At 41.8% G+C, this 24,012-nt stretch overlaps 1 long non-coding RNA gene across 3 annotated transcripts in view; it reads right to left on the bottom strand.

Annotated features, from left to right (window-relative positions):
• Positions 1–24,012, bottom strand: part of LOC127840138 (uncharacterized) — a 183,058-nt gene that overhangs the window by 80,643 nt on the left and 78,403 nt on the right. The gene's annotated exons all lie outside the window — the stretch shown is intronic.

The raw sequence follows: 24,012 nt of genomic DNA, 5'->3' as shown, positions 1-24,012 counted from the left end.
TGTGCGTAAAGTGTCGCACAGTCCGCACAGGCTAATCAGGGACGACACTTTCCGCCTAAATTGGATTTTTGCTTACAAGAGACTTCATTTAAACGAAAAATTTCATTAAAGCGGAAAGTGTCGTCCCTGATTAGCCTGTGCGAACTGCACAGGCTAATCTTGGACGACACTTTACGCACATGCATTATGCCCAGTTTTCTCAGAACGCGACTCATATAGAAGACATCATCCTTAACTCCGCCGCATCGCCCAGCCCCATTCCACTGGTTTACATACGGCCGTATTTTAAACCATATTTTTAAATCAAACTGTAATAAATGACAATAAGATAAACAGCAACAAATACTGTAAATCAACTTACGTAACAACAAAAACGATGGACGTCGTTGTTTCGTAATCAATTGATTTTCCCGTAGCCAGTGTGATCGCTCCAGTTGTCAACCCAATAGCACCCACACTATCTGGATTCCCGGCGGCCGTGAAGGCGTAGTTTATGGTGGCGCCACTAGCTGTAGGGGTTGCCGCCAAGGTCACAATCGGAGCACTAGCCGTACTTGTTTCCAATACTTTTGTACTGTACGTCATTGTGACAATGGGATCGCCTGTGCCAGCACTGACACTGAACCCTGTCTCTGTCCACGCAGTTATCTGGGCATCTGAAAAATAAGAAAAGAAAATACATATAAAGTGAAACTTCAGACGCACGAGCTGGAGTGAAAACCCTTATATCACAATGCAGCCCGTTATATACATTAAATTAAAGCTTCCATACATTTATAGCTTGACATATTTCATTTCGAATTGTTAACTTAATTTGCTTATCCTGTTTACCGGTAATAAAAATATTCATATGAAAAGTAACTTATCTATGTTTTGCTGGAGTTCATAATACTGTTCTTTCTTACGTTTTCCTGTATCCAATGTACACAGAAAATTATGATGCGTTAATATACTCATACTGAGTGATCGGCAATTATATCATGATCGCCTCTATTAAAGGCTCCTCCGTTTATGTACTTTGTATGTATGTTTTGTTTACTTGTGATCGGCAATTATTTCTTGATCGCCTCTTTTAAGCTCATTTCAGAAATTATTGGATTATTATTATTTTGTAATGTATTTTTCGATTAAAAATATTTATCACTCATAATGAGCTTATCCGCTTGTTTTCATGATTATTGTGTTGTCCATGTACGTTTTATATATGTTTAGTTTACTTGTGAGTGTGGGCATGTGTGTATGGGAGTGTGCGTTTTCGTGTGCGCGGGTGTGAGTGTAGGTGTATGCGTATGGGCGTGCGTGTGTATTATTATCTTTATTATTTATTTAATTTTGCATTTTGCTTTGCATACGTTGTTGTTAATTTTATTGTGAATTTATGTTGTCCTCATGTGCCTACCATGGCGTATTGGATTGAAATAAACACCTATATATATATGGCAATGAACAACTTGCCAAACAGTTACACACAAGGAAAAAATGGTAATATACAAGACAGGCACTTACATACAGAACACTCAAACATGAACGAATCTGCGGTTCACTCAATGCAAAACCATGGTGTGTTTAAACTAGTTTTAAGCCTTCATGGTACATGTTTTTGTAAGAAAATTAATAACATTACTTTAAAGTTTGTAACCCCCTGTTGCCAATAAATTCATATAACATATTGTTTTCAAAGAAATCCATTAAAACAAAAAGAAAATGTCTTCTTATACCTTAAATATTATTCCTGCAAGCATTTTACATCAATTTTTTATGTTTGGAAAAATCCTTAGTTCATGGTATTTAAGGCGCTCGGAACCTAGCAACTGGCACATAATTATTCATCACACATTTTAGTGTAAAGACAAATATCCCCACAAATCAAATATTTAATATCAACAAAGGAGAATACATTTCAATGAATTACAATTTTGATACTCAGTGGTTATATTTTTCCAGAGCACCAAGACCATAACCTTTTGAGGCACCATGAAATGAAACCGAAACGAAAAACGATGTCTCGCTATAGGTGTTAGATATATTACACTACTACTATACACTTAAAAATCATATTAAATATTAGTTTTCAAAATTCGAAACAAGTTTCAGTTGGTAAATGGTATGTTGAAGCTATGCCATCGTGAAAGATTTTATTCTTGAGTGGTTTTTATAAATATTTTTTTTTAAATAATACAGTATAGATAATAGTTTACATGTTATTTTACATAACTTTGAGTTAAAGTTATAATTATATTGTGAAAAATGAAATTAATTAATCTATTGAGTAATAAATGTATTTATTAATTTTATTAAAAATACTTTTAAAATATGTAAAATAACTATAATTAATAAATGACGATAACATTATATACTTTTAAAAATCATGTTCACTATTATTTTACATCATCAGAAACCAGTTTTCGTTGATGTGTTAAATGGTATGTTTTTGCGATACCATCATATAAGATTTTATTCTTTTGTGTATTTTACATAAAAATGTTGTACAAATGAGTGCAATTATGATTATCGTTAACATTTTATTTTAAATAAATAGGGGAGAAGTCTATAATTATATTATGATTTACTCAATTAATTAATGTATTAAGTAATTAATTTATTTTATATTTAAATACAGAAATAGTTTAAAATATGAAAAAATACAATAATTAATAGGATGAAAAAGTAAAATATTATTCGATTGAATGAAAATTAATGTTTTTTTATCGCTGTCTGTTATTTGTGTTCGTTTATTGCTTGCCTTGAGGGTTTGGTAGTATTTTTTAAAAGCAAAAAAAAGTAAATATGTCCAAGATAAAAACGATTAGTACATCCTGTACGACTTGCCGAAAGTTTAAAATTATCCAACGGCGAACACATCGAACATTTGATTTAATAAACGAATACAAAATATTCTTACCTGAAAACGCCACAAGGATGCAAACTACCGCTAGTCCCAGGATTGCCTTCATCTTCTTTGAAGTCGGGTACCTTCACACACTGCTTAATTCAGTTCGAACCAACGGTATTTGTACCCTTTCTCAGCGCCATTCACCTTGGTGATAACCATATCACAACAAGTGGTAGCTAGATGGGCGTAGCATAGTTTACCTTTCTCTGTTCAAACGGTAGCTTACGTGTGATTGGATAGTTTGCCATGGTGCCATGTCCGTAAGTCTTGCGCAAGATTAACCCATGTATGCCTAGTGGACTCTCCCATCCTTCTAAGTTTGATCAATTTATTTCCAAAATTAGGGATGTCTAGTGTATTTATTTCTATATTTAGAACAATTCTTATAGAAAATCCTTTAAGCAAACAGCGTAGACCCAGATGAGACGCCGCATCATGCGGCGTCTCATCTGGGTTAACGCTGTTTGCAATGTCCTTTTTTCATGACGCTAGGCATGAATTGGTTAAAATTGTGAATACAGTGGGCTTGTCCAGATGTTGAATATTCAGTATTTAATTCAAAAACATTTTGAAATGTTGTGGTTACCGTTGATTCTAGAACATTTATTTGGAACATTTTATCAAAGTAACCAAAAAATAGTTTAGTGTAGAACTTAAATTATTTATATGTCTACATAGTGTTTACACATGCAAATTAAACTGATATTTTGAAATTTGTTCTAGTAACAGGTAAAATGATTGTATGATCACTCCTAAAATGCGACCTGAAATAAGAATCATTATTTGTTAGATATATTGGTGCATTGATAGTTGCAGCGGTTATAATGAATTAAAACTAAAATTTAACAATAATAAGTATAGCACTTTTTTTTTCTTTATTAAATTGGTCATGCATTGTTAAAGGGGCCGTCCAACAGATAAAGCGTCGTATCGACGCGATTCGATATTTTGGGAAACTACGAGGATTGCTTATATAGCTAAACAATACATACGCTCATAATACGAGCGTGGATGGTCGAGTGGTCTAGGGGGGGAGGCTTTTTACTCCAGGACTCCAGGAATCTAGGGGTCAGTCGTTCGAACCCTTTTGAGGGTTACTTTTTTTTTCTTTTTCTTAAATTGTACTCTTGTGTTTTTTTTTACTGGAGATTTATAGTTAAAATGTTTAAATTAATCAATAAAAAGCATTTTAAGAGTTGAATGACAAGCTTCAATACATACCAAATCTGTTGGACGGCCCCTTTAATCGTTCTATATTGTGACAATATAACATTGGTCAGGTTTCTATTATAAGGTTGCCATGTCAGTGTTTCCCCTGACCAAATTGTCCAAACATATCGGTTTACATCAATTAGTTCTTATTTGCATATCAAATATTCAGTACGCTTCCAACTCTTAGTGAAATAGGATAAAGTCAAACAATCCATTTAATACGTATATTTGCTAAAGAACAACGCGTTCTGATCAGAACGATAAACGGTCATTATTTATTCATTATTTTCATAGGCAGGTGTTCAGCGTTATTTTGTCAACGTCTGTGAAAAGCAGCATTATTATATCTCTTTAAAAACACGTATGGGCAAATAAAATATTCACGTCAACGAGGATATTGCTTAATGTTCTTAAGGGCGTCGAAATAGCCCATGTATTTATAAGGTATCAACTTAGTTAACCCATTTATGCCTAGCGTCCTTAAAAAAAGGACATTGCAAACAGCGTAGACCCAGATGAGACGCCGCATAATGCGGCGTCTCATCAGGGTCTACACTGTTTGCTAAAACAAAATTCTGTAAGAAATATTCTAAAAATAAAAAAAAAAAATACCAGACATCCCTAATTTTGGAAATAAATTGATCCAATTTAGAAGGATGGGAGAGTCCACTGGGAATAAATGGGTTAAAAAAAGATCGTGTGTGTTCTTCAGTATGACTTACGTACAATACTTTTTTTAAGTATCAATGAAAGTAGACTTTTATTAAAAATTACATTTTAATCGAACTTCATTATTGAGTCGTTAAGAAAAATCAGAATAAATAATCTTCAATAAGTCGTTCATTTTTATTTTATTTTTTTCGGCTGGAGTTTTTTTACGCACAAAATGCAAATAAATCAAACATGGTAAATATATGTTCCGAACAGCCGCACGTAACGAAAATCATTCAAATGTGAAAGATTGGGCCTCACAAAGCTTGAGCAAGTTGTTCAAATGATACAAGCCGAAACCATCATAAGATCGTTTGCAAGAAAGGTGTAAGAATTTGAGGTGCACAAATACGTAATGTAGCCATGTCTTGGTTGTTAACGACACTTGCATTTAGCTATTCACAGAAAGAAGTGCGTGTTGTTTCAGACGATCAACATATTTTTTCGGTCACATCGCGTAAAAGTTGAGAATTATGTATGGGTTTATTGAAACGTCGGTTTGACACGTCTAAATCATCTTTCTGCTCAGGTGTATAGAACATCACATATTTTAAAATAGAATTCGGTCACTTACTGCATTTAAAGCCCACGTGTTGATCAAACATGGTACTTTCGCACGGTCAGTTTCTATTCAATCAATACTAATAATAATGCCTCTACGAACATTTTTAACGGATTATTGCCAAGATATACTGATAACATGTGTCAATAGTACCGTCCAAACTAAGCAGTTGATATTGTTTGTTCAATTAAGTCAATCAAACATTTAATAAGTGTCGTATTTCAGACTTCGTATTTTTTCAAAGCCAAGAACGATGGACTAGTTTATCTGAACAGGTCATCAACTTAAAAGAGCTAAATTTAAAACCGATTACCCATAAATTAACAAAACACGTGTTCTAATTATTCAGGTTCAACATCTAATAATATATGACAAACGGTTTAAATCAAAGCACTATCAAAAAGTAAATAAAGACGCTTCTTAAATAATTGTATGACCCAGCTTAATATCATGAATAAATAAAAAACACTCAGTGATTTCGTTTTATTACCTTGATGCTGAGGACAATTTCCGTAAAAAATACTGTAGAATTATGTTTAAATAATTTTTGTGGTTTTTTACAAATTGACTTTTCCGTGGATACAAAAACTGCCTTTGGAAAACATAAGAATTTTCCGATTTGTTTGTGTTAAATTTCTGGATTGGTCAACGCACGAAATCCACAAAAATAAATGCGATATGAATCATGATGATATATAAATAGTTGCAATCTTTTGCTCGTATTGTGTAGTAAATAAAAATGTAGGTAGCGTCATTTCGTACAATGCAACATATATTGTTTATGCGTACACCATAAGGAGTAATTACCAAGGGCGTTCAAAGACGCTGTACTGATAATAAAATGTTAGTTTCAATACCAGCACGACAACCATATATCCATGGTCCTTACATGTTTTATCCATGAGTAAGACATACGTCAGTTAACTATTTAAACAGCGTTATTATTTACTTTTTTAAATAGAGCTTTGATACTACACGCCGACCTGTTTGTCTAGCAGTAATATGATTAAATATCCCCCCCCCAAAAAAAGAAGTTAACTGACAACATGTACATACGAAATATTAGTATTGTAAAAAGATTATTACAGCTGGCATAAGGCCATGGTATAATGATCTTCATTGGGAGTATCGAGTGTCTATTTGTGTAGCTTTGATGAGGTAATATCGCATGTAAAAGCCATACAATGTCCTTTTCACCAATATGTCCTACAGTGTAATTGCTCACAAACATCTTTGTCGTAGGTGGTTCGTGTTCCAAACAGAAATCAAACTTCAAATACATAATTGACCGCAATAACATCTCACCCAACAGTCAAACAAATAACTTTTTAACCTATTTATGCCTAGTGGACTCTCCTTCTAAATTGGATCAGTTTATTTCCAAAATTAGGAATGTCTGGTATATTTATTTCTATATTTAGAATATTTCCCACAGAACTTCTTTAGAGCAAACAGCGCAGACCCTGATGAGACGTCGCATCATGCGGCGTCTCATCTGGGTCTACGCTGTTTGCCGCATCATGCGGCGTCTCATCTGGGTCTACGCTGTTTGCCAAGGCCTTTTTCTAGACGCTAGGCATAAATGGGTTAAGGTTTTGAAAATCCACTTCCTGTTCTTTTATGGCTGTTATCATCATCACATATTCCAATCGGGAATCCTCGGACAATTCCGCCATAACGGCGAGATGGTGTGGTGTAGCCCACTGTCCGAAGCGTTCAGATTGCACATATTCTACACGCCAGGTAACAATATACTGGGTATGTGATCAGGTATAAACTCAATGCAAAAGCATCCCGTCATCCAACTCTATTTGGACAAAACCAACGACAATAGTCGTAATTAAAAGCATATGTACCTAGGATCAGTTGTCTTTAACTTGAACCGATTGCTTTAAAAACGCATCATTTTGGTAAATAGACGTATCATGGATTAGGCTGGACTTTGGAAAACTAACACACATCTGACCAATTTCATACACAAATGGATGTTTTATTCAAATAATAATGGTTGAGATGGTATGTGTTTCCGATATGATTTCAAATGGGTAAGTCTCATTGCAAAGATTAGTGGGGTTTCCCAAAAATCCCGGGATGCATTTATTCAAAAAATTGGTTCGTTTTCAGTCCGTTAAACACGGTGCTTATACCACGTGACTTTTTAAGATCTGTGTTGGGAGAATAAAGCGCGACCCAGTTAACATTTTTAATGATGTTGTTTTAAGCATTCATCATTTTTAATGGGATAAAGGAGAGCCCGCTCATTCGTTTTTTCTATAGGTATCATGATCTTTTTAAACAAATAAGTATATTCTAAGCAAAGTGCAACCGCACGTTTGTAATATGAAGTCCTCACACTGATCCGACATTTTTATGCCCCCCTTCTTTGCTCATGTCGGTCTGTCGGTCGGTCGGTCGGTCTGTCGGTCCGTCCACCAGGTGGTTGTCAGATGATAACTCAAGAACGCTTGGGCCTAGGATCATGAAACTTCATAGGTACATTGATCATGACTCGCAGATGACCCCTATTGATTTTGAGGTCACTAGGTCAAAGGTCAAGGTCACAGGTGAAGGTCACAGTTACTGGAAATAGGCATTTTAAGTATTTAGCATGGTTCAAACAAGGGAAACAACTACCATTTATGCATGTTCTTTTTGTTACAGCATTTGCCTCCCTTGTAATATATTTAAATTTTACCAAATGTAAGGCTAACTGCATTTTTGTAATGCATTGTATCAATAAACACCACCACCACCACCACCACCACCACCACCACCACCACCACCACCACCACCACCACCACCACCACCACCACCACCACCACCACCACCACCACCACCACCAAAAACGTATTCACACAATGGCTGCTACTACAACTTATAGCCCATATAGGGGGGCATGCATGTTTTACAAACAGCCCTTGTTCAAAGTTAAAACGCGCGGTTACTTATTTGTTTCAAAAGATCATGATACCTATTGAAAACTCTTACGATTGAGCGGGCTCTCCACTTTATCCCATTAAAAATGGTGAAATATGTTTAAAGAGCTCCTTAAAAATGTTGATACATGTGCGGGAGATAAAACTTATAATCTTTACGATGTCCGTAATTGATAACAAGCCCCAAAGTGTCAAACGATGACCAACGGTACATAGCAGGTGAAAAACGCAAACATTAATTAGGTTAATTGCATCGGAACCGTACATACCGTACATACATAGGTGAGCACTGGTTTTACCCGGTCTCATGGCTCATACACCTTACACATGGAATAGTTTCATTCACAAAACATTAACCCATTTATGCCTAGCATCTAGAAAAAAGGCCTTGACAGACAGCGTAGACCCAGATGAGACGCCGCATGATGCGGCGTCTCATCTGGGTATACGCTGTTTGCTTAAAGGAATTTCTTAAAATGGTGCGTAAACGAGATCCAACGAATAGAAGTTACAACCAAATTTATAATATATTTTTGAATTATTTTACATGTATAATCTGTATCTCAAGTTTTAAACCCGGTATATCAGTCAGGTATACATATGATTTCGTAAAAACCAACAATTATCTTCAACGGTTAAAATAAACATTGGTGCATTGCACGGTTTACGCGTGTGAACTCTTCCGGGCTATTTTCATAACCTTTTCTGTCATCATTTTCGTATTCTAAAAAAATCATATTTACCATATTTTAAAGACTATTTAAGATAAAGTGTAATGAACTTTCATATACATATTGCGTAACCAACATTTTCAACAAGGGTCAATATGCGCGAGGTGTGTTTCTCATTTCAAAATCAGGTCTTAAATGGGCTTGAAACAGTAATGTTACAATAGGGGGTTAAACCAATACTTTTCGGCAAAAAAAATATTATAAAAATTACTATTCAAGATTTACCAGGTGAAGGAAAATATAGCATGTTTTGTTCTCATTCGTTTTCCGACGTCTTCAATCTTAAAACCGACAGCCGAGGTTGCACGAAACCGTGGCACCGAATTTGTGTATTCATTAAATATATTATAGAGTGGGAGATCGAATAAAATCTACGCCTTCTTCTCGCATATAGGAATCAGTCAGTATCAAACAAAACACTGTATCACATTATGGATCCGTTAGTTTAAACGTTTTTATTTATCATATCCATTTAGCTCTCGAGTCCGTTTCCTTGGCCTAGAACCAGTACTTGGTGTCTTTCGGGGAGATCTAAAGAACGCCCCCATGGTGGGGATCGATCCCGTTACCTCCCAGTCGCTAGGCGGACACCATATCCATTACACCACGGCGACTTTATCACATTCTGGATCCGTTAACGCATATGCCCCCTCACCCCGGTTATTTCAATGCTAAAATACACGAACACTGAGCGGAGAGCAATTGAAATATGAATATGCTCAAATCTCATTCAATGTGAATATCGTTGTATGTACAATAAAGGACTTCATAGTGATCACTACGGTTTTAATCGTTGTTTTTGTCTTTGCCTCACAAATACGATGTAGTTTTATAACCACAGATTACAGAGAAAATCATATGGGGCATCAGTTTATCGAAAATAGTTTAGTTTAATCAAAAATATAAATAAACTATGCACCATTTTACTGTTGTGTAATGGCTGTTCTCAATAAAACCGTGCAGACGGCATAAAAATCATACACAATCGTAAATTGTTATGAAAGTATGTTATCATGGTGTACAATGTTAAATAATTCGAAGAGGTCTTGAATATCTATTCAAACTTGACTTGTGATAAAACTATTGAAACATACATTCATAAATCAAATTTACCTTATATTGAACAATAATACAAATGAGCCGTGCTCTATGAAAAGGGGGTTAAATGCATGTGCGTAAAGTGTGGTCCCAAATTAGCCTGTTTAGTCCGCACAGGCTAATCAGAGACGATACTCTCCGACTTTGATATTTTAGCTTCAAAAAAGTATATTCTTAGCAAAAATCAAGTTTAGGCGAAGTGTCGTCCATGATTAGCCTGTGCGAACTACACAGGCTAATCTGGGACGACACTTTACGCACATGTATTAAACCACCTCTTCACAGAGCGCGGCTCAACTATATTGTTTTAATGTAACAGTGTTTTAGATAAAAAAATAAATGGTTTCTACTTTGCGTAAAAAATATTAAGACATGAGAACTGCTTTGAGAAAATATTAATGTAAAAATCGCTCCAAAAACGTACGTTACAGTGGTAAAATGAAATTAATCGAAATGCATGCTTATTTCATTATCTTAAGTTAAGCATATTCTTGAAGAAACATGACCAAAAGCTAATTCACATAGAAAATACCGTTACAAACATCAAGAACGGGATGTTTCAGGGTTGCTTTGCTTTACATCCGAGTATAAAGTGATGTATTTAGACATCATGAACAGGCTGTTTCATGTTTCAGGGTCGCTTTGCTTTACACCAGAGTATAAAGTGATGTATTCAGATGTCTGATTGTTTAGCCGGACTGCTGCTTTTACTGATGAATACATGGCTTAAAAAGAGGAAACTAGCTTGTTTGTTCGGAAATGAAACTGTGCTATCCAAACTGACGTGATTGAGTTATACTACTATAACATTAAGAATAATCAATACAGTTTTGATCAGAGTTTAAAACCTTGTTGAGTACAATGTGCTCTATAAATATATAGCAAACATGATACTATCGATACAAACTGTTGTTAAAATTCAGACATACTTATCATGCCTATATGAAGTAATGCTGATATAATACGGTACCAAATAACCGTATGTGTATTTAAAATGATCTTTGTATAATGTGTGTAAATTAATATATAAATGCATTTTAATGAGCTGATTTTATTAATTGTAACACTGCAAAAGCATTCGCCAATATTTTTCAAATCCACCTGGATCCTTCCTTTATGATCTGAACAGAAAATATAACTTTTTAAACAAGGCAACCAAATTAAAGTTACGCTTATGTTTTGTGTAAATATGCAATACAAACAATAAACTTTTGTTTTTACTGCCTCTGTATTGTATAAACTAAACGGCGTCGCCTATTTGGTGTCGGGCGCCTCACTTTCTTTTATTTGATATTGCCAAAGGTTGTATGAAGATACAACAGTTTAACCCTTTGCATACTGGGATATTTGTCGTCTGCTAAATTGGTGTCTGCTGAATTTCTAAAATCATCATTTTCTTCACTTTTTTTTTCAAAAACCACTATCAGAATAGCAAACAGTTTGGATCAAGATTAGACGCCACGTTTTGTGGCGTATGATCTTGATCCAAACTGTTTGCAAAGGCCTTTAAAATTCGGCTCCAGCGCTATAAGGGTTAACAACGTCAGGGACGACACTCTACGCACTTGTACTTAGCCAGGCTTTAGCAGAACGTTAAAAAACGCACTAAGTGACCCCGTGACATAGTTTTAGGCCCAGCATGGCCCATGTTCAAACTTGTCCTAGAGATCATTTAGATAAAACGTGTGACCAAGTTTGGTGAGGATTGGAGGAAAACTACTTGAATTAGAGAGCGGACAACATGGTGAGGTTTAAAACGCACTAAGATACCCCGTGACCTAGTTTTAGACCCGGCATGACTCATATTCGAACTTGCACAAAACATTTTCTAGATACAACTTTTGACCAAGTTTGGTGAAGATTGGTTGAAAACTACTTTAAGTGCGTTTTAAACATCATTAAAAATGAGAGAGCGGACAACATTGTGATGTTTAAAACGCACTAAGTGACCCCGTGACATTGTTTTTGACCCGGAATGACACATATTCAAACTTGCCCTAGACATTATCAAGATACCATTTCTGACCAATTTTGGTGAAGATTGGTTAAAAACTTCTTGAACTAGATAGCGGACAACATGGTGAGGTTTAAAACACAGTGACCCTGTGACTTAGTTTTTGACCCAGCATGGCCCATGTTCGAACTTGACCTACACATCATCTAGTTACAACTTCTGACCAAGTGTGGTGAAGATAGGATTTAAACTACTTGAAATAGAGAGCGGACACCATGCTCAATGTGTAAAACGCACTAAGTCAACCTGTGACCTAGTTTTTGATCTGGCATTACCCATGTTTGAACGTGGCCTTCCGATCATCTAGATAAAACTTCTGACAAAGTTTGGTGAAGATCGGATGAAAACTACTTGAATAAGAGAAAGGACACCATGCTGAATGCTAAAAAACGCACTAAGTGACCCCGTGACCTAGTTTTGGACCCAGAAAGGCCCATGTTCGAACTTGGCCTTAAGATCATCTAGATACAAATTCTGACCAAGTTTGGTGAAGATCGGATGAAAACTACTTGAATTAGAGAGCGGACATCATGCTGAATGTTTAAAACGCACTAAGTGACCCCGTGACCTAGTTTTTGACCCGGCAAGGCCCATGTTCGAACTTGGCCTAGACATCATGTAGATACAACTTCTGACCAAGTTTGGTGAAGATCAGATGAAAACTACTTGAATTAGAGAGCGGACACGTAATACGGACCGACAAACAGACCGACCGACCGACCGACCGACAAGTTCACTCCTATATACCCCCTAAACTTCGTTCGTGGGGGTACAATTAAACTTTTAGTCTGCATAAATTGTTTGTTATCAATCATCTGTTTATCCCCTTCATACAACAGCATGTGTTTTATAGCAAACACTTTGGATGCCAATTGAACATTATTCTTGACCAATTTATTTCTCGATCCCTGTGACTGATACACGTGGAAAACAATTTACTTTCGCAATATGATAAGCATTTTCACAGAGTTCAATAAATCAACAAATTACCGCAGGAACCGTAGTTGACGTATTTAACATGAATAATGGAACTTGTAAGACAATTCTGACTTCGGCTTACCAAACCAGTAACGCTCGATTGGTCATTGTCGGCTCGGGTACTACTAAAACGAACAATTGCAAATTCTGAAACATTTTTTTAAATTTTGTCCATTTACCAAAATTTGAAAAGGCCCCTTTAACAAAACCTGTCTCGATATACTTCACGATATTTTTTTTACATGAACGATGGAACTTGGAGGACAATACTGACTTCGCTTACCGGGACAGTAACCATATCAGTCAAAATGACAAAAAACTGATATTGCTTCATTTATATCAATAGTTTGTTATTGTACTTTATATTTTGTATTAACTGACAGCGATTTTTGTCCTTGTCTGAGAAAAATGAGCAATTTGAAGACTATTAACCTACAACAATATTTCATCTGTGGTATAATTTAAAATTCCATGAAGAATTTTTTTTCACATGATCTATCTTACACAACATCAGATAGCACACATCTGTGAATCTCCAACACATTACAGCTTAAGTTCCTTTTTATATGAATTTGCATGGTTCATGTATTTTCAATTATTGAAATTATCCTAATTAAATGGTTATGGATTATTATGCCTAAAACATGCGTAAAATACTGGTATTAAAATCTAACAATATAGTGCAGTATATGGTTTGGTTTTCCTCTGTTAATATCCCCAGAAATATGATACCATTTTAATGGACATGTTCTCATTTAATGTTTTTTTGTATTTGAAAAATGTCATTTTTGTTTAAATCCAAAAAATAAAAGATCAATATACTAAAACACCAATATAATAATATGAATCTTATAAGTAGAAAAGAAATTGTTTTAAGATTTCAGTCTGTGAACAATTCGGATTAAAAAAATACATTGGATAGTATCAAACTTGTTCAGTACAAGTACAACATAATAAACTAGAAATGGCCCGGCAGAGGCCGACGCGTATCCCCCGACGCATGTTTGACCCAGGGGCGCCCCGGGGTTGGTAATGGGGCCATGCATAGGTTAGATTGACCGTATTATCTTAAGAGAAGTTCAGTATGAATTAGAAGAGAATCGGTGTAGAAATGAAGAAATTATAGTACAATTACCTATAAAAAATGAGTAAAAATCTCTGACCCGGCCCCACCCCAACGCCCATATCATTTGACCCATGGGTCAGATCAAAATTCCAAATAGTGCAGGGTCGCACATATGCTCATATCTACAATGTTTGTAAGTTTCAATGTTCTAGTGCTAATAGTGTAGGAGGAGATAGTGGCCAGGACGGACGAACAGACAGACGGACAGACGCCGGAGATTACCACAATATCCCCTAGCTTTTCAAAAAGCGTGGGGGTAATAATTCAAGAAAGAAATTTCCTGTTACATGTAGATCAGATAATGATTGGACACACATGAAGGGGTTCCCTACAATCATGGGTGGTGGTGTTTCATTGTTAAATGTTTTTCTATCCTATTTAAAATTAAGGTTCTTGTTCTAATAGCTGCTGAGCCCGTTGCCGAGGTGTATGTGAGAGCAAGGAACAACTCTGCATGGAGATTGATACACTCTACTTAACATATAACACAACAATAACATTAATATGTCAAATGTACTGATATTAACAGATATTGGCTAATGCATATCATAACCATACTAACAATCATTTATCATAATAATTATTATTATCAGTATTAAAAAAGTTTTAACCCCGATGGGATAATTTTGACATACTTTCTACCATTCATTGGATAACCATTCATTAAAAAAAAAACAACTGCAACAAAAACATAATATAAGGTTTTAATTTTTTAGAATGATTGGGCAATACATTTTCATCTTTTATGAAAGCTTTGCATATACCTATTCCTTTACTGCAGCATAATTTTGCTTTAAATTTCTTAAATACATTTATAAATTAGTTATGATTTTTTCACTGACAAATACGCAATTGAAAAAAAGCCAGCAACTACTTACTTTGGGTAGGCCCAGTTTTCTGGCTCGCAGTTGTTGAAAACTGACCACACTGGATTACAGATGTCAGTACGTTGAACATACTGTTGCCATGATCATATGTCTGCCTATGCCTAAAATATTTGAAGCTTTCTTATTTTCCCATTAATTGCAAAGCTCCTCTGGAGCAATGGCACACTGCGACTATACTGGGAGTTTGTCTCACATTGATTAAAAAAAAATATGTGTACTGTATGTTTTTAAGCATCTATAGTAGTGAATGTTGACACATTCTTTGAACAAATTCTGTCTGAACATTTGCAAAATAAACAGCACGCCTGCATGTGAACATCTTGGAACACCAAGTAAAACGACGCTTTAATAATAAATGACCATGATGATATCCCCAACTAAATAGCCGAAATTGCTTTGGGCCGAATCAATCTGCTATTATAACAATAACAATATGCCAAGTTTCGTCGCTGTGCCACACCATCTCCGAGAGATAATCGCGCATTCAGGCTCCTATTATGGGGTAACGGGGCCAATACGGGCCAGTTAGCGTACCTTCATCGACGCTTTCACCGGAAGAAATGGCACCGAGACGCCTTATTGAACTTTGCTCATGCGTGACCCATTGGGGCACACACGTCTGCCAAGTTTTGTCGCTGTGCCACACCAACTCCGAGATATAATCGCGCATTCTCATGCGTGACCCATCGGGGCACACAAGTCTGCCAAGTTTCGTCGCTGTGCCACACCTACTCCGAGAGATAATCGCGCAATCAGGCTCCTATTATGGGGTAACGGGGCCAATACGGGCCAGTTAGCGTACCTTCATCGACGCTTTCACCGGAAGCGATGGCACTGAGACGCCATATTGAACTTTGCTCATGCGTGACCCATCGGGGCACACAAGTCTGCCAAGTTTCGTTGCTGTGCCACACCTACTCAGAGAGATAATCGCGCATTCAGGCTCCTATTATGGGGTAACGGGGCCAATACGGGCCAGTTAGCGTACCTTAATCGACGCTTTCATCGGAAGCAATGGCACCGAGACGCCTTATTGAACTTTGCTCATGCGTGACCCATCGGCGCACACACGTCTGCCAAGTTTCGTCGCTGTGCCACACCTACTCCGAGATATAATCGCGCATTCAGGCTCCTCTTATGGGGTAACGGGGCCAATACTGGCCAGTTAGCGTACCTTCATCGACGCTTTCACCGGAAGCGATGACACCGAGACGCCAGATTGAACTTTGCTCATGCGTGACCCATTGAGGCACACATGTCTGCCAAGTTTCGTCGCTGTGCCACACCCACTCCGAGAGATAATCGCGCATTCAGGCTCCTATTATGGGGTAACGGGGCCAATACGGGCCAGTTAGCGTACCTTCATCGACGCTTTCACCGGAAGCGATGGCACCGAGACGCCATATTGAACTTTGCTCATGCATGACCCATCGGGGCACACAAGTGTGCCACGTTTCGTCGCTGTGCCACACCTACTCCGAGATATAATCGCGCATTCAGGCTCCTATTATGGGGTAACGGGGCCAATATGGGCCAGTTAGCGTACCTTCATCGACGCTTTCACCGGAAGCGATGACACTGAGACGCCATATTGAACTCTGCTCATGCGTGACCCATCAGGGCACACAAGTCTGCCAAGTTTCGTCGCTGTGCCACATCTACTCCGAGAGATAATCGGCATTCAGGCTCCTATTATGGGGTAACGGGGCCAATACTGGGCCAGTTAGCGTACCTTCATCAACGCTTTCACCGGAAGCGATGGCACCGAGGCGCCATATTGAACTCTGCTCATGCGTGAGCCATCGGGGCACACAAGTCTGCCAAGTTTCGTCGCAGTGTCACACCTACTCCGAGAGATAATCGCGCATTCAGGCTCCTATTATGGGGTAACGGGGCCAATACGGGCCAGTTAGCGTACCTTCATCGACGCTTTCACCGGAAGCGATGGCACCAAGACGCCATATTGGACTTTGCTCATGCGTGACCCATCGGGGCACACAAGTCTGCCAAGTTTCGTCGTTGTGCCACACCTACTCCGAGAGATAATCGCGCATTCAGGCTCCAATTATGGGATAACGGGGCCAATACGGGCCAGTTAGCGTACCTTCATCGACGCTTTCACCGGAAGCGATGGCACTGAGACGCCATATTGAACTTTGCTCATGCGTGACCCATCGGGGCACACAAGTTTGCCAAGTTTCGTGGCTGTGCCACACCTACTCCGAGAGATAATCGAGCATTCAGGCTCCTATTATGGGGTAACGGGGCCAATACGGGCCAGTTAGCGTACCTTCATCGACGCTTTCACCGGAAGCGATGGCACCGAGACGCCATATTGAACTTTGCTCATGCATGACCCATCGGGGCACAAAAGTCTGCCAAGTTTCGTCGCTGTGCCACACCTACTCCGAGAGATAATCGCGCATTCAGGCTCCTATTATGGGGCAACGGGGCCAATACGGGCCAGTTAGCGTACCTTCACCGACGCTTTCACCGGAAGCGATGGCACCGAGACGCAGACGCCATATTGAACTTGGCTCATGCGTGACCCATCGAGGCACACAAGTCTGCCAAGTTTCGTCGCTGTGCCACACCTACTCCGAGAGAAAATCGCGCATTCAGGCTCCTATTATGGGGTAACGGGGCCAATACGGGCCAGTTAGCGTACCTTCATCGACGCTTTCACCGGAAGCGATGACACCGAGACGCCATATTGAACTTTGCTCATTTGTGACCTATCGAGGCACACAAGTCTGCCAAGTTTCGTCGCTGTGCCACACCCACTCCGAGAGATAATCGCGCGTTCAGGCTCCTATTATGGGGTAACGGGTCCAATACGGGCCAGTTAGCGTACCTTCATCGACGCTTTCACCGGAAGCGATGGCACCGAGACGCCATATTGAACTTTGCTCATGCGTGACCCATCGGGGCACACAAGTCTGCCAAGTTTCGTCGCTGTGCCACACCTACTCCGAGATATAATCGCGCATTCAGGCTCCTATTATGGGGTAACGGGGCCAATATGGGCCAGTTAGCGTACCTTCATCGACGCTTTCACCGGAAGCGATGGCACGGAGACGCCATATTGAACTCTGCTCATGCGTGACCCATCAGGGCACACAAGTCTGCCAAGTTTCGTCGCTGTGCCAAACCTACTCCGAGAGATAATCGCGATTTCAGGCTCCTATTATGGGGTAACGGGGCCAATACGGGCCAGTTAGCGTACCTTCATCGACTCTTTCACCGGAAGCGATGGCACCGTGACGCCATATTGAACTTTGCTCATGCGTGACCCATCGGTGCATACAAGTCTGCCAAGTTTCGTTGCTGTGCCACACCTACTCCGAGAGATAATCGCGCATTCAGGCTCCTATTATGGGGTAACGGGGCCAATACGGGCCAGTTAGCGTACCTTCATCGCCTCTTATACCGGAAGCGATGGCACCATGACGCCATTTTGAACTTTGCTCATGCATGACCTATCGGGGCACACAAGTCTGCCAAGTTTCGTCGCTGTGCCACACCTACTCCGAGAGATAATCGCGCATTCAGGCTCCAATTATGGGGTAACTGGGCCAATACGGGCCAGTTAGCGTACCTTCATCGACGCTTTCACCGGAAGCGATGGCACCTAGACGCAGACGCCATATTGAACTTGGCTCATGCGTGACCCATCGAGGCACACAAGTCTGCCAAGTTTCGTCGGTGTGCCACACCTACTTCGAGAGATAATCGCGCATTCAGGCTCCTATTATGGGGTAACGGGGCCAATACGGGCCAGTTAGCGTACCTTCATAGACGCTTTCACCTGAAGCGATGGCACCGAGACGCCATATTGAACTTTGCTCATGCGTGACACATTGAGGCACTCAAGTCTGCCAAGTTTCGTCGCTGTGCCACACCTACTCCGAGAGATAATCGCGCATTCAGGCTCCTATTATGGGGTAACGGGGCCAATACGGGCCAGTTAGCGTACCTTCATCGACGCTTTCACCGAAAGCGATGGCACTGAGGCGCCATATTGAACTTTGCTCATGCGTCACTCATCGGGGCACACAAGTCTGCCAGGTTTCGTCGCTGTGCCACACCTACTCCGAGAGATAATCGGGCATTCAGGCTCCTATTATGGGGTAACGGGGCCAATACGGGCCAGTTAGCGTACCTTCATCGACGCTTTCACCGGAAGCGATGGCACCAAGACGCCATATTGAACTTTGCTCATGCATGACACATCGGGGCCCACAAGTCTGCCAAGTTTCGTCGCTGTGCCACACCTACTCCGAGAGATAATCGCGCATTCAGGCTCCTATTATGGGGTAACGGGGCCAATACGGGCCAGTTAGCGTACCTTCATCGACGCTTTCACCGGAAGCGATGGCATCGAGACGCCATATTGAACTTTGCTCATGCGTGACCCTTCGAGGCACACAAGTCTGCCAAGTTTCGTCGCTGTGCCACACCTTCTCCGAGAGATAATCGCGCATTCAGGCTCCTATTATGGGGTAACGAGGCCAATACGGGCCAGTTAGCGTACATTCACCGACGCTTTCACCGGAAGCGATGGCACCGAGACGCCATATTGAACTTTGCTCATGCGTGACCCATCGGGGCACACACGTCTGCCAAGTTTCGTCGCTGTGCCACACCTACTCCGAGAGATAATCGCGCATTCAGGCTCCTATTATGGGGTAACGGGGCCAATACGGGCCAGTTAGCGTACCTTCATCGACGCTTTCACCGGAAGCGATGGCACCGAGAAGCCATACTGAACTTTGCTCATGCGTGACTCATCGGGGCACACAAGTCTGCCAAGTTTCGTCGCTGTGCCACACCTACTCCGAGAGATAATCGGGCATTCAGGCTCCTATTATGGGGTAACGGAGCCAATACGGGCCAGTTAGCGTACCTTCATCGACGCTTTCACCGGAAGCGATGGCACCGAGAAGCCATATTGAACTTTGCTCATGCGTGACCCATCGGGGCACACAAGTCTGCCAAGTTTCGTCGCTGTGCCACACCTACTCCGAGAGATAATCGCGCATTCAGGCTCCTATTATGGGGTAACGGGGCCAATACGGGCCAGTTAGGGTACCTTCATAGACGCTTTCACCGGAAGCGATGGCACCGAGACGCCATATTGAACTTTGCTCATGCGTGACACATTGAGGCACACAAGTCTGCCAAGTTTCGTCGCTGTGCCACACCTACTCCGAGAGATAATCGCGCATTCAGGCTCCTATTATGGGGTAACGGGGCCAATACGGGCCAGTTAGCGTACCTTCATCGACGCTTTCACCGGAAGCGATGGCACCAAGACGCCATATTGAACTTTGCTCATGCGTGACCCATCGGGGCCCACAAGTCTGCCAAGTTTCGTCGCTGTGCCACACCTACTCCGAGAGATAATCGCGTATTCAGGCTCCGATTATGGGGTAACGGGGCCAATACGGGCCAGTTAGCGTACCTTCATCGACGCTTTCACCGGAAGCGATGGCATCAAGACGCCATATTGAACTTTGCTCATGCGTGACCCATCGAGGCACACAAGTCTGCCAAGTTTCGTCGCTGTGCCACACCTACTCCGAGAGATAATCGCGCATTCAGGCTCCTATTATGGGGTAACGGGGCCAATACGGGCCAGTTAGCGTACATTCACCGACGCTTTCACCGGAAGCGATGGCACCGAGACGCCATATTGAACTTTGCTCATGCGTGACCCATCGGGTCACACACGTCTGCCAAGTTTCGTCGCTGTGCCACACCTACTCCGAGAGATAATCGCGTATTCAGGCTCCTATTATGGGGTAACGGGGCCAATACGGGCCAGTTAGCGTACCTTCATCGACGCTTTCACCGGTAGCGATGGCACCGAGACGCCATATTGAACTTTGCTCATGCGTGACCCATTGGGGCACATAAGTCTGCCGAGTTTCGTCGCTGTGCCACACCTACTCCGAGAGATAATCGCGCATTCAGGCTCCTATTATGGGGTAACGGGGCCAATACGGGCCAGTTAGCGTACCTTCATCGACGCTTTCACCGGAAGCGATTGCACCAAGACGCAGACGCCATATTGAACTTGGCTCATGCATGACCCATCGAGGCACACAAGTCTGCCAAGTTTCGTCGCTATGCCACACCTACTCCGAGAGATAATCGCGCATTCAGGCTCCTATTATGGGGTAACGGGGCAAATACGGGCCAGTTAGCGTACCTTCATCGACGCTTTCACCGGAAGCGATGGCACCGAGACGCCATATTGAACTTCGCTCATGCGTGACCCATCGAGACACACAAGGCTGCCATGTTTCGTCGCTGTGACACACCTACTCCGAGAGATAATCGCGCATTCAGGCTCCTATTATGGGGTAACGGGGCCAATACGGGCCAGTTAGCGTACCTTCATCGACGCTTTCACCAGAAGCGATGGCACCGAGACGCAATATTGAACTTTGCTCATGCGTGACCCATTGGGGCACACAAGTCTGCTAAGTTTCGTCTCTGTGCCACACCTACTCCGAGAGATAATCGCGCATTCTGGCTCCAATTATAGGGTAACGGGGCCAATACGGGCCAGTTAGCGTAACTTCATCGACGCTTTCACCGGAAACGATGGCACCGAGACGCCATATTGAACTTTGCTCTTGCGTGACCCATCGAGGCACACAAGTCTGCCAAGTTTCGTCGCTGTGCCACACCTACTCCGAGAGATAATCGCGCATTCAGGCTCCTATTATGGGGTAACGGGGCCAATACGGGCCAGTTAGCGTACCTTCATCGACGCTTTCACCGGAAGCGATGGCACTGAAACGCCAGATTAAACTTTGCTCATGCGTGACCAATCGGGGCACACAAGTCTGCCAAGTTTTGTCGCTGTGCCACACCTACTCCGAGAGATAATCGCGCATTCAGGCTCCTATTATGGGGTAACGGGGCCAATACGGGCCAGTTAGCGTACCTTCAACGACGCTTTCACCGGAAGCGATGGCACTGAGACGCCATATTAAACTTTGCTCATGCGTGACCCATCAGGGCACACAAGTCTGCCAATTTTCGTCGCTGTGCTACACCTACTCCGAGAGATAATCGCGCATTCAGGCTCCTATTATGGGGTAACGGGGCCAATACGGGCAAGTTAGCGTACATTCATCGACGCTTTCACCGGAAGCGATGGCACCGAGACGCCATATTTAACTTCGCTCATGCGTGACCCATCGGGCCACACACGTCTGCCAAGTTTCGTCGCTGTGCCACACCTACTCCGAGAGATAATCGCGCATTCAGGCTCCTATTATGGGGTAACGGGGCCAATATGGGCCAGTTAGCGTACCTTTATCGACGCTTTCACCGGAAGCGATGGCACTGCGACGCCATATTGAACTTTGCTCATGCGTGACCAATCGGGGCACACAAGTCTTCCAAGTTTCGTCGCTGTGCCACACCTACTCCGAGAGATAATCGCGCATTCAGGCTCCTATTATGGGGTAACGGGGCCAATACGGGCCAGTTAGCGTACCTTCATCGACACTTTCACCGGAAGCAATGACACTGAGACGCCAAATTGAACTTTGCGCATGCGTGACCCATCGAGCCACACAAGTCTGCCAAGTTTCGTCTCTGTGGCACACCTACTCCGAGAGATTATCGCGCATTCAGGCTCCTATTATGGGGTAACGGGGCCAATAGAAGCCAGTTAGCGTACCTTCATCGACACTTTTACCGGAAGCGATGGCACTGAGACGCCATATTGAAATTTGCGCATGCGTGACCTATCGGGCCACACAAGTCTGCCAAGTTTCGTCGCTATGGCACACCTGCTCCGAGGGATAATCGCGCATTCAGGCTCCTTTTATGGGGTAACGGGGCCAATACGGGCCAGTTAGCGTACCTTCATCGACACTTTCACCGGAAGAGATGGCACTGAGACGCCATATTGAACTTTGCGCATGCGTGACCTATCGGGCCACACAAGTTTGCCAAGTTTCGTCGCTGTTGCACACCTACTCAGAGAAATAATCGCGCATTCAGGCTCCTATTTTGGGGTAACGGGGCCAATACGGGCCAGTTAGCGTACCTTCATCGACACTTTCACCGGAAACGATGGCACTGAGACGCCATATTGAACTTTGCGCATTTGTGACCGATTGGGCCACACAAGTCTGCCAAGTTTCGTCGCTGTGGCACAACTACTCCGAGAGATACTCGCGCATTCAGGCTCCTATTATGGGGTAACGGGGCAAATACGGGCCAGTTAGCGTACCTTCATCGACACTTTCACCGAATGCGATGGCACTGAGACGCCATATTAAACTTTGCGCAGGCGTGACCCATCGGGCCACACAAGTCTGCTTAGTTTCGTCGCTGTGGCACACCTACTCCGAGAGATAATCGCGCATTCAGGCTCCTATTATGGGATAACGGGGCCAATACGGGCCAATTAGCGTACCTTTATCGACACTTTCACCGGAAACGATGGCACTGAGACGCCATATTGTACTTTGCGCATGCGTGACTCATCGGGCCACACAAGTCTGCCAAGTTTCGTCGCTGTGGCACACCTACTCGGAGAGATAATCGCGCATTCAGGCTCCTATTATGGGGTAACGGGGCCAATACGGGCCAGTTGTCTTACCTTTATCGACACTTTCACCGGAAGCGATGGCACTGAGACGCCATATTAAGCTTAGCTAATGCGTGACCCATCGGTCAACACAAGTCTGCCAAGTTTTGTCGCTGTGGCACACCTACTCCGAGAGATAATCGCGCATTCAGGCTCCTATTATGGGGTTAAGGGGCCAAAACGGGCCATTTATCGTACCATCATCGACACTTTCACCGGAAGCGATGGCACTGAGACGCCATAT

The sequence above is a fragment of the Dreissena polymorpha genome, chromosome 7 (assembly GCF_020536995.1).
Source record: "Dreissena polymorpha isolate Duluth1 chromosome 7, UMN_Dpol_1.0, whole genome shotgun sequence".
Classification (NCBI taxonomy): Eukaryota; Metazoa; Mollusca; class Bivalvia; order Myida; family Dreissenidae; genus Dreissena; species Dreissena polymorpha.
This window is presented reverse-complemented; position numbering and strand designations above follow the sequence as displayed.